This window comes from Schistocerca serialis, chromosome 6, assembly GCF_023864345.2.
Source record: "Schistocerca serialis cubense isolate TAMUIC-IGC-003099 chromosome 6, iqSchSeri2.2, whole genome shotgun sequence".
Classification (NCBI taxonomy): domain Eukaryota; kingdom Metazoa; phylum Arthropoda; class Insecta; order Orthoptera; family Acrididae; genus Schistocerca; species Schistocerca serialis.
Window position 1 is genome coordinate 643,132,079 of NC_064643.1, and position 14,365 is coordinate 643,146,443.

Sequence of the window (14,365 nt, forward strand, 5' to 3'; positions counted from 1 at the left end):
TCGGTGTTGCCCTGGAATCAGTACAGGGGCGCTTGACTGGAGCAGCGAGAGACTTTGGCCTAATGTCCAGTCTTACCACAGGCTGTATACTTTGCCTTGCACAAACGGCATTGATGGTATGCACCGCTAACAAAACACTGCTTGTAGGTTGGTAATGGTTTTAAACGACGTATCCTGGAATGGACTTTGTCCAACCTGCGCAGAGACCGGTTGTTGTGAGGCATTCAGCCAGGATCTCTGATTAGAGCTGATGCGTAAGAGAGATTGCATTGCTCGTTGGAAGACTGAAACTGTTGTTCCTGGAGAGACCCTGAGGCTAGCTATCCGTTCCGCATTGTTTCGGTATGTAGATTTTGGCAGCTAAAAGTTTGTGTTGCGCTGCTGCATCGTATATTGAGCGTCGAAACAGTCAGCTAAGTAAGGAAGCATACATTACTAAGTGCGGTTCTAGCTCGGTATGTACCGTTGTAAAAGCTAGTAGACTGCATGGCCCATATTGTCTAACAGGAAGGCTTGCTGCTGCTCATCGACGCAGACGTTGTACACCACGAAGAGCTTCCCTAATCGGGCTTTGCAGCAGGCTCAAGGCTCGATTTTCCCGTCAAAGGGTTGAAACGACGGTGGCGCGAGTGTGTATGGGTGTACGTGAGCGACGGGCTGGGAACCTATCCTTGCGGTAACTGTAGTGTACGTTTTCAAGGTGAAAATTTGTTCTATTCGTACCTCATTTGCCTGCTGCATCCTTCGTAGTAAGAGCAGCACCGGATGGCGGTACGTGTGTCACTTGTTGCTGTTCTCCCTGGTACATGGCACACGTGATCTAATAGTTCAAAAATACCCCATCACCACTAATAAATATTACGGTTTGTTACTAATTGAGGGAAGTCTCAGTAGACGTTACAATCAGCTGATTTACTACCTTGCATAAAACTTGTGGTTACAATGGGGATAAGACTCCAATAAATCCCGGGAGTCGGAATTAAACTGAGAAAAACTTTCATTCGAAGAACTGTTGCCTGCTACGATGCTTAACCTCTCGGCGCGACGCAGTGTTCCCCAATGGCCCGTCGACGAGAGCTTAAGTGAAGGACTGCAAGCAGTTGGCAAATGACTCGACCAGCTCTCGATGATTGGAACAGTCCACAATGGTCCCTGTATGGGTTTAAATTGTCACTCTTCAGGGAGAGACGTGCTGCCCCGTAGCTACCCGTGACGGGATGGAGCTGTGGTTTTGTGCTACGGCCAGCGACCTCTTGCTGATGCCTGGCTAGGTACCCGGTGGTCAGTAGATGCCAGTGCGCCTTCTGGAGGTCTGGGTTTACACTTGATGATCCCGCGAGGATGCTACGGAGCGCGCGAACGTTGCCTTCTTCGACCAGCGCGTCTCAACTGTCGTGAGGGTTGCGGCTAGTGCTCCTGGTCACCATGGCAGACATAGCGTGGAAACACGATATAGCTAGGACATTGATTTAAGTATTGCTGCGAATAGCTTGCGGAGCAGTACTGCGTCCGAAAGGGAGACAACAAAAATATTTGCCGGAATATAAAGGAAAACCGGCACTTCATTAAAAAATTACAAACTAATGAGTCTAATATGACTTATGCATATGTTTGGAATGGTAGAAAACGCAAGTCAGAGAAAAGCTCGCGTAGAAAGGAGTCCTAAAAGCCTAAATAGTCCAGTGGCCAGAGAATGCATGAGCTCCTGCAACGTCGAAAATAAATAGAAGAAAACGGCGCAAAGTGATACGACTATCAGGAATACAGTGGCCATAAACAGTCAGAACTCGTGATTTATCTCTGTTCTGTAACACTACATTACTATGTAAAACCACTGTATTTAACATTTTCATTATTAAATTACAAATTAGTACGAAACATTTGTTATGATTTTATCCAGCTTTCACGAAAAATCTACGGCGCTGTCAACTCATTCAGGAAGAAGAAATTGGGAAATTTAAGCAGAACCTGCTGGTTGTGTGAGAGAAAAAAATTCGCATCTAATAATAAAATGAGCAGTTTTGTTATAGTATTGGCTAAAAACAGTCTTGGTTGCAATTTCAGTTGTTTTATTTTTCAACGACGCGTTTCGCCTTGTTTAGGCATCTTTAGGTTACCTACATAGAAAACAGAGAAGAAATACATCTATTTAAGAATCTAGATCGCGTTGTGCAGACTTGGATAACCTTAAAGCATTTATAAACAGATCAAATACTGACAGATAAAATACCTTAATTTGGTATTTCTTAGAAGAATCCTTTAGTCAGTGTACCAAAGGGCATCGTCGAATATATCAGGCCAACATCGCCTTAGTTAAACTAAGTAGAAACTAGAAATATAAAATAGTAAAATCATTACCTTTTCTAGATGGACGCAAGAGACACCGAGATCTGCATAACGCGTTAGCGTTCAAAGGAGCGAGCAACAGAATAAGATGGGGGCTCAGGTAGTAAGCATAATGCAGGTGCACATGACCGACTGCATCGTGGCTGGCGCGAATGCGTGACATGATAGGACCATTTCTGGGTGAGATGTGGGCGGTGGCAGTAAAAGTCGATATGTTCAGGTGCAGCCCACATTACTCACCTCACTGGCCGCGCCGTGGCTGGCGTGAATGCTGGACGCGACGCGGCCATTTCTCGGTAAAATGTGGGTGCCGCCAGAATGCCGATACCTACAACTGAGTCAAGTGCGCAGGAGTGTGGCGAAGACGGCCGTATCACGATTTCGAGGGCTCGGTAGGTGCAGCATGTGTGATGGAAAATGCTTCGTCGTAAATAGTATCATGCGAGGAATTCGTGGCAGAATAGGGTGGAGGAGGCTTTTTCCAGTCATCCTCGACATCTAGCAAAGCCTGGTCACGTTCCAGGGATGGGATGTAGTTGTGTAAGGTGTCAGGCAAATCCAACACCTTCCATGAAAACCCTGACATGATAAGCAAATCCAGCAGTACGTCACATAGCTCCGAATAAATCGTGACATTAAATTAACCAAAGTAATACGAGTAACGAGTGAGCAAATGGAATACCACAGACTAACACAAGAATACCTAAATGCATGTCATACCTTCCCACCGTGAGACAGACGCAGTTCCGAGGGGAGAAACGAGAACAGAAGCCGAGAGCAGAACCGTGTTAAGCTAGAAGGCCCTACGATAAGGGACGGACACCCCCGTCGCCAGCCAACCGCCAGGACCACCCCCCCCCCCCCAGCCCATGTTAAAAGATAGAGCCCTCCAGAAGAACAGTATAGATCTTACGATAATACTAAAAGGGCCACACCAGCCGCAAGTTTTAGCGTGAGACTTTTTCGCGTCTCTGTTAGGTTGCAAACGTTAAAAAACATTGCCTCACCACGAAAAGTAACCGCCAGGACCACCCCCCAGCCCATGTTAAAAGATAGAGCCCTCCAGAAGAACAGTATAGATCTTACGATTACACTAAAAGGGCCACACCAGCTGCAAGTTTTAGCGTGAGACTTTTTCGCGTCTCTGTTACGTTGCAAACGTTAAAAACATTGCCCATCACGAAAAAGTATAACGTTTCTCATTGCATAGACAGAATTTTTGTAGGCAGAGCTTAAGGTTAACATTGAGACCCTGATTGGTCAGATGAAAACACAGCCAGATAGTTTTTTTTAAAACCAGTAAGGAGAAGTTAGGAGAGAGTTGCTTCCGAGACGGCGAGCTGTATGGAGCTGCGCCGGCCGCCGCTCCCTGGCGAACACCGACAAGGTAATGAATGCACGCGATGCCGCATAACAGCGCATAAAGCTGCATTCAGAATTGCAGAAGTCTCATCTGTTACACCCCCTTTTTGCGTAATACTGGTGTTGACCGTCAATTTAAGCTCATGGTATTCACATTTTCTACGTAAGTTAAAATCTGAAACGCGATGATTTTTCTGTTATATAATTATTGAGAACCCACATCAGTCACTGTAATTTACAACTTAGATAAGTAATTAAAGATAATTGAGGGTCACTGTTGATAGTTTTCTCTTTTATGAAACTTAACTTAAATCTAGATTATAGATGTGATATGCCATAGGTCATCCTTCGATGCATTGTAGAACTTGGAAACCCACTCAGGGAATATTCGCTCACATTTTTGTTGAACGCAATTGGTTTTTATCATCATGTATTAAAATATTTCCTTTTATCAATAGTGCAATTTATAAACAATGTTTTGTGAGTAGAATAAAATTTCCAATGGTATACTTAACTGCTTTTTCGACGTTATTTTACCAGCTAACTAAAAATAGGAAAGCCTTGAACCCCTTCCACTAAGTTTAGTCAGTATTAAGATTCTTTTACAGGGAGTGCAGTGGAGCTGACACTGAAATCATTAAGTATTTGGTTATATCATCGCTAGTCTCACTGAACTCTTCTGAACACTACATGGCATGTGTGGTCTGGCGTCTCCTTATCCGCAACAGGTCCCAGGTTCCAATTAGTCAATTCCCTAAAAAAACACGCTCAGAGCGTCGTTGCGCGAAAGTGGTAGGGAGACACGACATAGAACAACAGACACCACGCAGAAAGTTAGAGTTGTCGTGTAGCATCCGCGCCGGTTTCAAGCAGGCGATGGAAATGGACGTCAGTGTGCCACGTAGTGGGACACTGAAGGTCTGCGGTCCTTGTCTGATGACACTGAGCAGGTCAGAGTACGGGGGTCCGCAAGGTGATCTGTACCGAGTCTTGCAACATGATGTAATAATGTGCCAGATACTTGTGTAGAAAAACGTTCGGTACCGAATGCCACGTTGGCGGTGGGACATTAAGTGTGTGAATATGTTGGCATACGTGACTAACAAGGGATGGGAGGTCCACCCGTATGGAATCTATAGAGAGCTATGCAGTCTGCTGACAGGGCGAGAGATTCAGTGTATAGTAACACTGCCAGCGACACTTTCAGGTCGTCCTAGTGTGCTGTACATAGGCTAAATAGAACCCACAGAAGAGTTTTGAAGCACGACTCGCCGTGGAACACCACGGCCGCCTTCATGTAGTGTGACACATCTCCACAGGCCCATTACTTTGCGGGTGATAGGCGTCGATGCGCGTGTGCAGTACAGCAGGGACGCACAGGGTGTTAAAGAGAATGGATCGAACTGACCGCCATGATCAGTGGTAATGACCTCTGGGATTCTGAACCACGCAGTCCACAGGCTGACGAATGCACAGGGAGCAGACTCGGGCATAGTGTTGTGCATAGGTGCCACTTAGACCTACCACGGGTTTTGTCGAAGGAGGTAGAGATAGCTGTCTGATTCTAGTAGGGAGCTGACAATGTGGAAATATGCATGCTTAAAGAGTGCTTTCTGGATCAGAGAGCGTCAATGGTGGGGCTGAGCGTAGGTGCATTGACAATGAATGCAAGCCGGAGCCCAGTGACGGCAATTAAGTTTCACATTCAGCCACATTAATCTGTCTGTGACGGCGCATACTGTCGACTTAATACTAGGGTGACTAGTTACGCAGCGCGTGTGATATCTCCTTACGCAACGGTAGAGGCACCAACGGGTGTGGTTTGTCTCGTGATATATCACGTAATAATGGTTCATTAGATGAGGGCAGGAACAATGATCGATGTCGAGGCCAGTGTCTGGAGTTTTGCGCAGCTCCCTGATGCTTAGGTCACGTATCCGTTTCTTCACCGTGCGTGCAGAAGTCGTATTGTATGGATATATCATTCACCTGTGAAAGAGAATCTGCAGCAATGATGTTTGTGCCGTATACACGTCTGATGTCTGTTATATACTGCGAGATAAGGTCCAAACGCCCGAATCGCCCTGGGGTGGCTTCCGATGACAGGCTTCTTATGGCAACTACTAGAGGTTTTTGACCTGTACGTGTGATAACTGTCAGGTCATCGATGTCTTCACAGAAGTACCACGTGGTGGGATAGACTCCTAGAAGCTGCTGTTCGCACGCGGACAACTTGGTCTGTGAGGGTGACAATTTCTTGGAGAAAAATTGGAGCATCTGAGGTTCACCATCGAGTTCCTGCTGCAGAAATGCCCCGATAGCAGAACTGCTCACGTTGGCCGTGAGAATAAATAGGGCATCGGGGTTGCGTTGTGGCTAGGTGATAGCTTGTGCTAAGTACTGCATGGCGCGTAGGAATTCATCTGCCATCTTTGAAGTCTACTAAATTTTTTCTTGTCCTGTTGTCGATGTCCACCATAGCTTTGATGAAAGGCATCTGCAGCTCATATGCACAAGAAAGGTGGCGCCGAAAGAAATTCAGAATCGCTAGGAAGCGACACAGAGCATGATTACATTTCAGAGAGGGGAGATCGATGATTGGAAAGATGTACTCCGCCGTCGGTTTGATTCTGGAAGCGTTGGGCTTTTTACCTAGGAACGTCACATTCGGTTAACGTAACTGTGATCTGGATTCGTTAATAGCCACATCACTGCCTTGGAGCGCGGCTACAACTAGTTCTAGATGCTGCAAATGTTCATCGTGGTTTTTGGGGAAAATGTAGATGTCCTCCAAGTAAAACTGAAGTGAAAACGGCAAAGAAGACGAATGATAAACCGCTGCCATGTATGGTCGGCGTTTTTGAGACTGTAAGGCATGTAGAGATTTCTTGCAGTCTGAATGTCGTAGTGATCGCTGTTTTCTACACGAGTCTGTGCGGCACATGCGCCGATGTTTGTGGGGAAGTGGTGGCCCGCCGATGATCATGATAAGATGCGCTGTCCTATCCCGAACTGCACATACATGCGCGCAGGTGCGGGAAGTGGAAGAGTCGAAGACATACTTTACTGAAACTGCGGGTGGTGCAGTACTGATCTTGGGGAGATCTTGCCCTGTGACAGCAGGAGCTGGCGTGGTGGGGAGCATGCTCCTAGTGAGACGAGTTGGGGGTGGGGCGAGGGGGGGGGGGGGTCGGGGGAGGGGGGAGCCGGACACCTCCCGTCGTCCATATCTTTAGTTACGTTGCTTAAGGTCCATCTTTCCGATGCAAAGCCACTGGGATTGATTGTGACAGTATACGTAGCGTTGGTGTGCAGTCAGCATATCATCCACTAGGGCAACACACAAAACATGTCGAAGTATGTGTCATCGACACACTGCTGTTGGAGTGGATGTGGGCAAGTTTGAGTCATGTAGGCATAGTCAGGTAAAGAACCCCTGAATACTAGCGTTGGCGAAATAATGAATGAGAGCAGCGTGAATGCGTCTGGCGAGAAGCAGTCCACGCTGATGACTAGCTCAGTGATGTCCGTGTTGTAGAATATCTAAATGCACTAAAGATCAGTGGAAAATGCAAAGTGCAGTCGGAGGTGATTTCTGAGTAGTTTCCTGGATGGCGACGTAAGGACGTTGTTGCTTCGAAACATTGAAGTCCTGAGTCGCGGCAGGGAGTTGATGTCAGATCCCACGTCAATCAAGTAGTAGTGACGCGTCGAGAGGTCAAGCACAAAGAGGCATCCCTGTATGGGCGTCCTCGCAGCGACACGCACTTGTGCAGTGTATGAAAGCTGCAAATTTCTTCTGCGTGTGCCGGTGCACGTACATCGAACCGATAGTGGTGTTTGGGTAATTGCAAGACTCAGGACACTTACGTACTGTGCAGCTGAATCAGCTGTGAAACCGCCTAGCCGTTGTTCAGTGGCTTGGAGTGGCATTTACTGCATTGTTGTCGTGCGGTGCGGGTTGTATTGCTGAGCTGTGGTGGGTTGCCAGCAGTCGTGTATGTGTGATGCCCTCTTCGCGAGTGGTCGTGGCGGTTCGGGCTATCGCAGCCGTACCTCTAGCACTGCTAGGCGTGGTATCCTCGTAATTATTAATCAAGTGGCAGTGATGGATCTCGTGCAAGAAAGTCTCTGCAATAGAGCGGCCTTTCCTACACCATAAGTTTTCTTAAGTGGTGGGGTCAGGATAATGTCACTAATGAGTTTGTCACGTGCCGCTACATGGCATAGCAGGTGAACATACTTGTTGGCATCATTGGAAATTTCGGAAGTCAAAAATACATACTGTGGTTCCAAAACATAATGCTAGCTGGGTGCTGTCTATTGGCGATAGTTTTAAATGTGTGTCTCCCTACTGCGATAAGAAAGTTGGGTGAGCAGTAATATCAATTGATGCAGTGTGTAACACGGATACCAAATAAGCATAACACACCAATGAATGTGGCGTAACCGCTAGATATTGCTCGAATGGAACGTGTGGTCCAGAGGAAGCGGAGACACGAACACGGCATTGTATATAGTTTGTGGCTGCTGCTGAAAGAAGCCAGACCCGGACACGGTATTTTCTTCAAATTCTAGTAACAGTTTCGGTGCAGGTTTCCATTGTTGTGGCGTTGCAATGGCAGGGTCAGCACAAGAAACGGAGCACTGCTGAACTTAGCACTCAGCTTTAATCGCACGACTAGCACACTGACAGCACTGCATCTCCTACACTGCAGTCCTTGAGCTGTAGCCGCAGAAATTGAACTGGAGTAGGACGGGCACATTGTCGCAACACGATAGGCCTGAACGGATGAATGCTCGTTCCGCAGTAGACGCGGTGTCACCAACGTATGTAGTATCAAACTATGTGCCAATAGGATACCAGCGGTAAAGCACAGTACATTTTACAAAAAATGGTTCAAATGGCTCTGAGCACTATGGGACTCAACATCTTAGGTCATAAGTCCCCAAGAACTTAGAACTACTTAAACCTAACTAACCTAAGGACATCACACACACCCATGCCCGAGGCAGGATTCGAACCTGCGACCGTAGCAGTCCCGCGGTTCCGGACTGCAGCGCCAGAACCGCACGGCCACCGCGGCCGGCGTACATTTTACAGTATAACACTTTACGAGCATGAACTAACTGTATCACGACTGAACAGTCGCATCGTCAACTACGCAGGGCGTCTTCACTATTTGTCAAAGAACAGTATTGAGGAGGGGCACCAACCGCAACAATCACGAGAGTTACGGTGGGTGGGTCAAAGTAAGTGTTGCTCACATGCTCCCTATCAGCCAAGCAAGAACATAAATTATAAACCCAGACCACAAGGAAGCCCAACAAGAGCTACAGACTACTGGGTACCTCATGAGACATCAGCAAGAGGTCGCTGGCAGCACCACAAAACTGTATCTCCATCTGGTCATGGGTAACTGGGGGCAGCACGCCTCTTCTTGAAGAGTGATTATTTGAGAAAACCCTGTGGACAGTTCCAGTCGGCAATATGAAGATGGCGTCCTCATACCAGTCATACATAGTTCATGGCCCTCCTCAATCACGATTACGGAGAAGTCAATGGGGGCCATCCGCATCTGCAGAGCTTCACGGAACCACCAACGCATAGTCTATGGTCACCATGTACCTCATACCCGTCCAGCCAGAGGAAAACGTTTCGCCAATATCCACCTTCTGGATGGTTATCTTCAGCTCCTATTGCCACCTGATACAGTGTAGTCGTCAATAATCTGGAGTGTATGAATATATCAGGCTTCCGATTGGCACCACCAATGTTCTAGCAGTCCTGAAGGACATCCCTGGGACAGTCTGGTCGCTGGAAAGGATGCCGCTGATATTGCCTTGAACCTAGCTTCTCATACAAGACGGCAAACCTTCATTGAAATCTTGCCAAATGGTCATTTTCATACACGACATCGAGTATTTAGGACGCTTTCAGCGTAGCCAGTTCCACAGCAAGTGTCTACCATCCAACAATTACTGGTTCCGTGGACGCTTCCTAGGTCACATTTTTACTGGGCCAGCTCAACTGCTACCTGCGGCAGCTGGCCACTGCACCACTTATTCCATGAGAATGTGACCTGGGAGTGGTTTTCCGAAGATGATAAGGAGTTCCATGACCTGAAACCTCCTCTGGCCTATTTGCTGAATAGCGTACAGTCCACCAAAACCACTAAATTTCAGACTACTGGATCGACACAGTTTTTCCCCACATAGTGAATGGTGTGGAGGGTCCCGTCGCATTTATATCCTAAACGCACTTGGAAGCACAGAGGAATTACAGCCAGGTTGAAAAGTAGGCTCTGGTCAACACCTTTCGAATTAAATGCTTCCATGATTACATCTATGGCAGCCGTCTAAAGCTCACAACGTATCATAATATGGAAGTATGTTTTCAATTGGAAGGTGAGGCCATAGATGTCATGTCCAATCCCTCCATCGACTTGGGCCTCATGGAACACCACACAGCAATCGACCCTGTCGTCCAGGGGTTTTTCGAGTATATAACAAAGGGATTGGCCACAGGAACGAAACAGCTGACACTCACTGACCTCCAAGCACACTGTAACAGGTGGTATGAGCTTTCATACTTGCATGGCTTAGTGTTGCTACAGGGCGCTAAGTAACCGTGCTCATGAGCAGGACGCATGTTCTGCAGTAGGCGAGGGTTCACCAACCTAAGAAGTATCGAACTATGGATCTGTAGTATTCCACCATTAATAACACTTTATTTACGTGAACTAACTCCCGTAGGTCTGTGCAACAGCTTCGTCCAACTACACACTGCCTCTTCCCGAGTTCGAGTCTCGGTCGGGCACACAGTTTTAATCTGCCAGGAAGTTTCATATCAGCGCACACTCCGCTGCAGAGTGAAAATCTCATTCTGCCTCTTCACTATTTGCCAAAGTACTATGGTGCTCAGAGGCACCAGTCGCAACCCTCACGACATCTATGATGAGCGGGTCAATGTAGGAGATGCTCGTACCTTCCATAGCAGCCACAGGGGAACATAAAGTATAAACCCAGACCGCCACTAGGTGCTCTGAGAGCTGCGGACCACCAGGAACCTCTCCAGGCGTCACGAAGAGGTCTGAGACCGCATCACAAACTCATGCCTCTACCCAGTGAAGACTGAGTTTATTTCTGCAGAGTGACTAGGCCAGCCCAGGGACCACATCAGACAGTTGTAGTAGGCAAGAGCCGGTCGAGTCATTCGCCACCTGCTTGCAGTCCATCACTTAAGCTCTTGTTGACGTGCCGTCAGAGAAGACTGCATCTCGTCCAGAAGTTAGGCTTCATACTATGCAACAGTTCTTCAAGTGCTAGATTTTAGCGCTTTACTTCTGGCTCCTGGAAGTTAGTTGGAACCTATACCTCAGAATCGTAAAGGCTGGGGCAGAACAGCGTTCCAGGGTACAAAGAAATAAAGCAGGGGAAAGGAAATACAGTACTAACCTGACTATGGCAGATGTTAGCCCGCCCTGCTAGTTGCATAGTCTAACGCGCTGCTTCCCGAGTGGGAAAGCGTGCCGGTCCCCGGAACGAATTCGCCCGGCACATTAGTGTCGAGGTCCAGTGTGCCAGCCAGCCTGTGCATGGTTTTTAAGGCGGTTTTCCATCTACCTCAGCGAATGCGGGCTGGTTCCCCTTATTCTGCCTCAGGTACACTATGTCGGCGATAGCTGCGCTGACACTGTCTCCATGTATGCATACACCATAATTACTCTACCACGCAAACATTTGTGGCTACACTCATCTGGTGTGAGATGTTCCCAGACGGTTCAAACCCGCGTCCAGACATCCTGATACAGGTTTTTTCTGATTTCCCCAAGTCGCTTCAGGCAAATGCTGTGATGGTTCCTTTGAAAGGGCATGATCGACTTCCTCCCCATCTTTTCCTAGTCCTATGGGACCGATGACTCTCCCTGTTTGGTCCCTTCCTACAAATGAACCAACCAACCTCTAAATTATTTAAGATAGAAAATTTCCAATAAAGTTTGCTGCAATGCAACACAGCTTTCTCGCTATAATAGAGTGTCTCAATCAGTCTGCTATTTCAGTAACGATCGTTTACTAATTATTTCAAACAATTACATTTCATTTTCTTAACGGCTTAAAACTTTTGCTAATATTTTCTCACTGTTATTTTGTACGGTGTTAATATATTGGTTACGTGTGTGTGAATCTTTTCGCACTTGTTTGCTTAAATTAATATGTAATTATTGCTGTTCTCATTATTGTCCAACTGAATTGGCGACCATTGAATTTTACACATTAATTCATTTGGTTTCGCTGTAGGTGGTTCTTGATTTCGTGGTACCCCTTGTTTCGTTTCGTCCCTACCGTGGTGTGTGTGCACTGTTTTACGCATGTTATTCAAAATTCAAGTAAGGGGAGAACGTAGGAAGTTATTCGTAAAAATACGTTATTGTACACTTTACCCCATTAATCAGTTATTAACTTCGGAAACGATTGCCTTAGAAATATCTTGTTACGAGCAGGCTCACACGATCACGTTCAGTATATTCGAATAGCTAATTAATCAAGGGAGGAAGTTATATGAACTATCGTTGTCTTTGGAATCAACACGTGTCTCCAGGGGCAATTGCAAAACTACAATATGAAACGAAACACGAACCACCCTAATATTATTTCTACAAGAAATGATTGCCCTCAAAATAAGTGGAGGAAACTCGATACGCATCAAATGAAATGAACGCAAAATCACATGTGCGTAAAATGTGAAGTAAATAAACCCAAATTGTTATAACTGTTCTCAGAATCATTGAATATGACACCCACTGATTCCGAATCGATTAGTAATATTGGTGTAATAATTAAGCAAGACTCCATAGCATAGTGAGTGCTGATGTGGAAACAAATGCTCTGCAATATGTATTAGTTAGAATCAAAGTCCTCCCGCGAGATAAGTACGTCACCAATGAAAACACACCTACTCTTTTCTAGCTGGCTGCACCCTACTGACTTAATAGAGGATTTTATACAATATGGATACTTCTTTATTACATTTCAAGAAACTGCACAAAGTTCGACTTGTAATTTTGTCACACATACAATTTTTAGGACTAACACTCCTAACCTCAGTATGTAGCAAAAGACGAAGAAAACGACAACAGAACAACTTTGTATCATAGCTGATAAATAAGTAGTAGGCGTAATGCTACCAGAATGAAAACAGTGTTAAAAGACAGTGATTCCTAAACTATAATATTTGCTACGGAAAGTCATTTAAAATAGAGGAAAGCACAGTAATCACACGTTAATAACCTGTTTATTAGATGTTGTTAGATTCCAATAGGAGTGGAATACCTCATCCCCAGCAGCTGGTGGAACAGACTGGGTAGGGCGCTGCGCTGTACTATATCCATAGCTTGCGCTCATTCCTCTTCCTGTCCTGCACAGACCGGTAAGGGTACTTCCCACTGCCTCGCATCCCTACCTGTTTCGTTTGCCTACATCGTATCTTCGAGTCTTCTTCTATTTGTGCGTCTGCGCTCATTATCATTGATGTGGATCGGCAAGACAGCCAACCCACTATGAGAGGAAGCCGAAAGGCACGCGTTTTAGCTCACGCAGGCTGGCGTGAGGTCTGGAACAGGTCTAGGAGATGAGACTAGCAAAAAAGGACGTAGCTGTGGAATACTTAACTTTAATCCATAAATGGTGAACATCGCTCTTGACGGTACATGTTTTACAGCATCAATAGTAACTGGTAATGGCGCCTTGCTAGGTCGTAGCAAATGACGTAGCTGAAGGCTATGCTAACTATCGTCTCGGCAAATGAGAGTGTATTTTGTCAGTGAACCATCGTCGGCTGTACAACTGGGGCGAGTGCTAGGAAGTCTCTCTAGACCTGCCGTGTGGCGGCGCTCGGTCTGCAATCACTGATAGTGGCGACACGCGGGTCCGACGTATACTAACGGACCGCGGCCGATTTAAAGGCTACCACCTAGCAAGTGTGGTGTCTGGCGGTGACACCACAATCATCATCATTATCATCACCATAATCATCATCATCATCCTCCTCATCTTCCCTGTAGATCGTCATCATTCTCGTCGTAGCCCTCTCGCAGCGGCCACTGGCAACTCTCCGCCTTCGCCTTCGTCTGTGCAGCCGCCGCCGCCGCCGCCTTCACCTGCTGCCGCCATCACATCACTCCGGACGTCGCTGTTGTCATCCCCCGCCTTTTCGGTGAGACTTCGTTTTCAGTAATCATCTACTATTACCATACCATACGTTACAACATGTCACATCGTCGTGACAACAAGTAGCATGGTGTGACTGGAGCTCCAGTTTCCATTAATTTCCAGTTTTGGAAGTCACAGGGTGCATCATATTCTCATGACGATTTTACGCCTTTGGTTTGTCTATATAATGTTTTAATTTCCCCTTTGGCCATTCCTCCTTTTATCAAGAGGATGGTCTATTTTTGTAAACAGCATATTATTTAGGTCTGACCTTCGTTGGCTATCGTACAATCACACAAGCTCTTACTAGGTGAAAGAAGGTTTCATCACCTACACATTTTGTTTCATACTTTTACACCCAGCAAGTTTACCGCTTTATCTTTATTCTAGATTTCCGGATGTTCGCTTTATTCTGTCGTGTCTGAGCTTGGACTACCGATCTCTT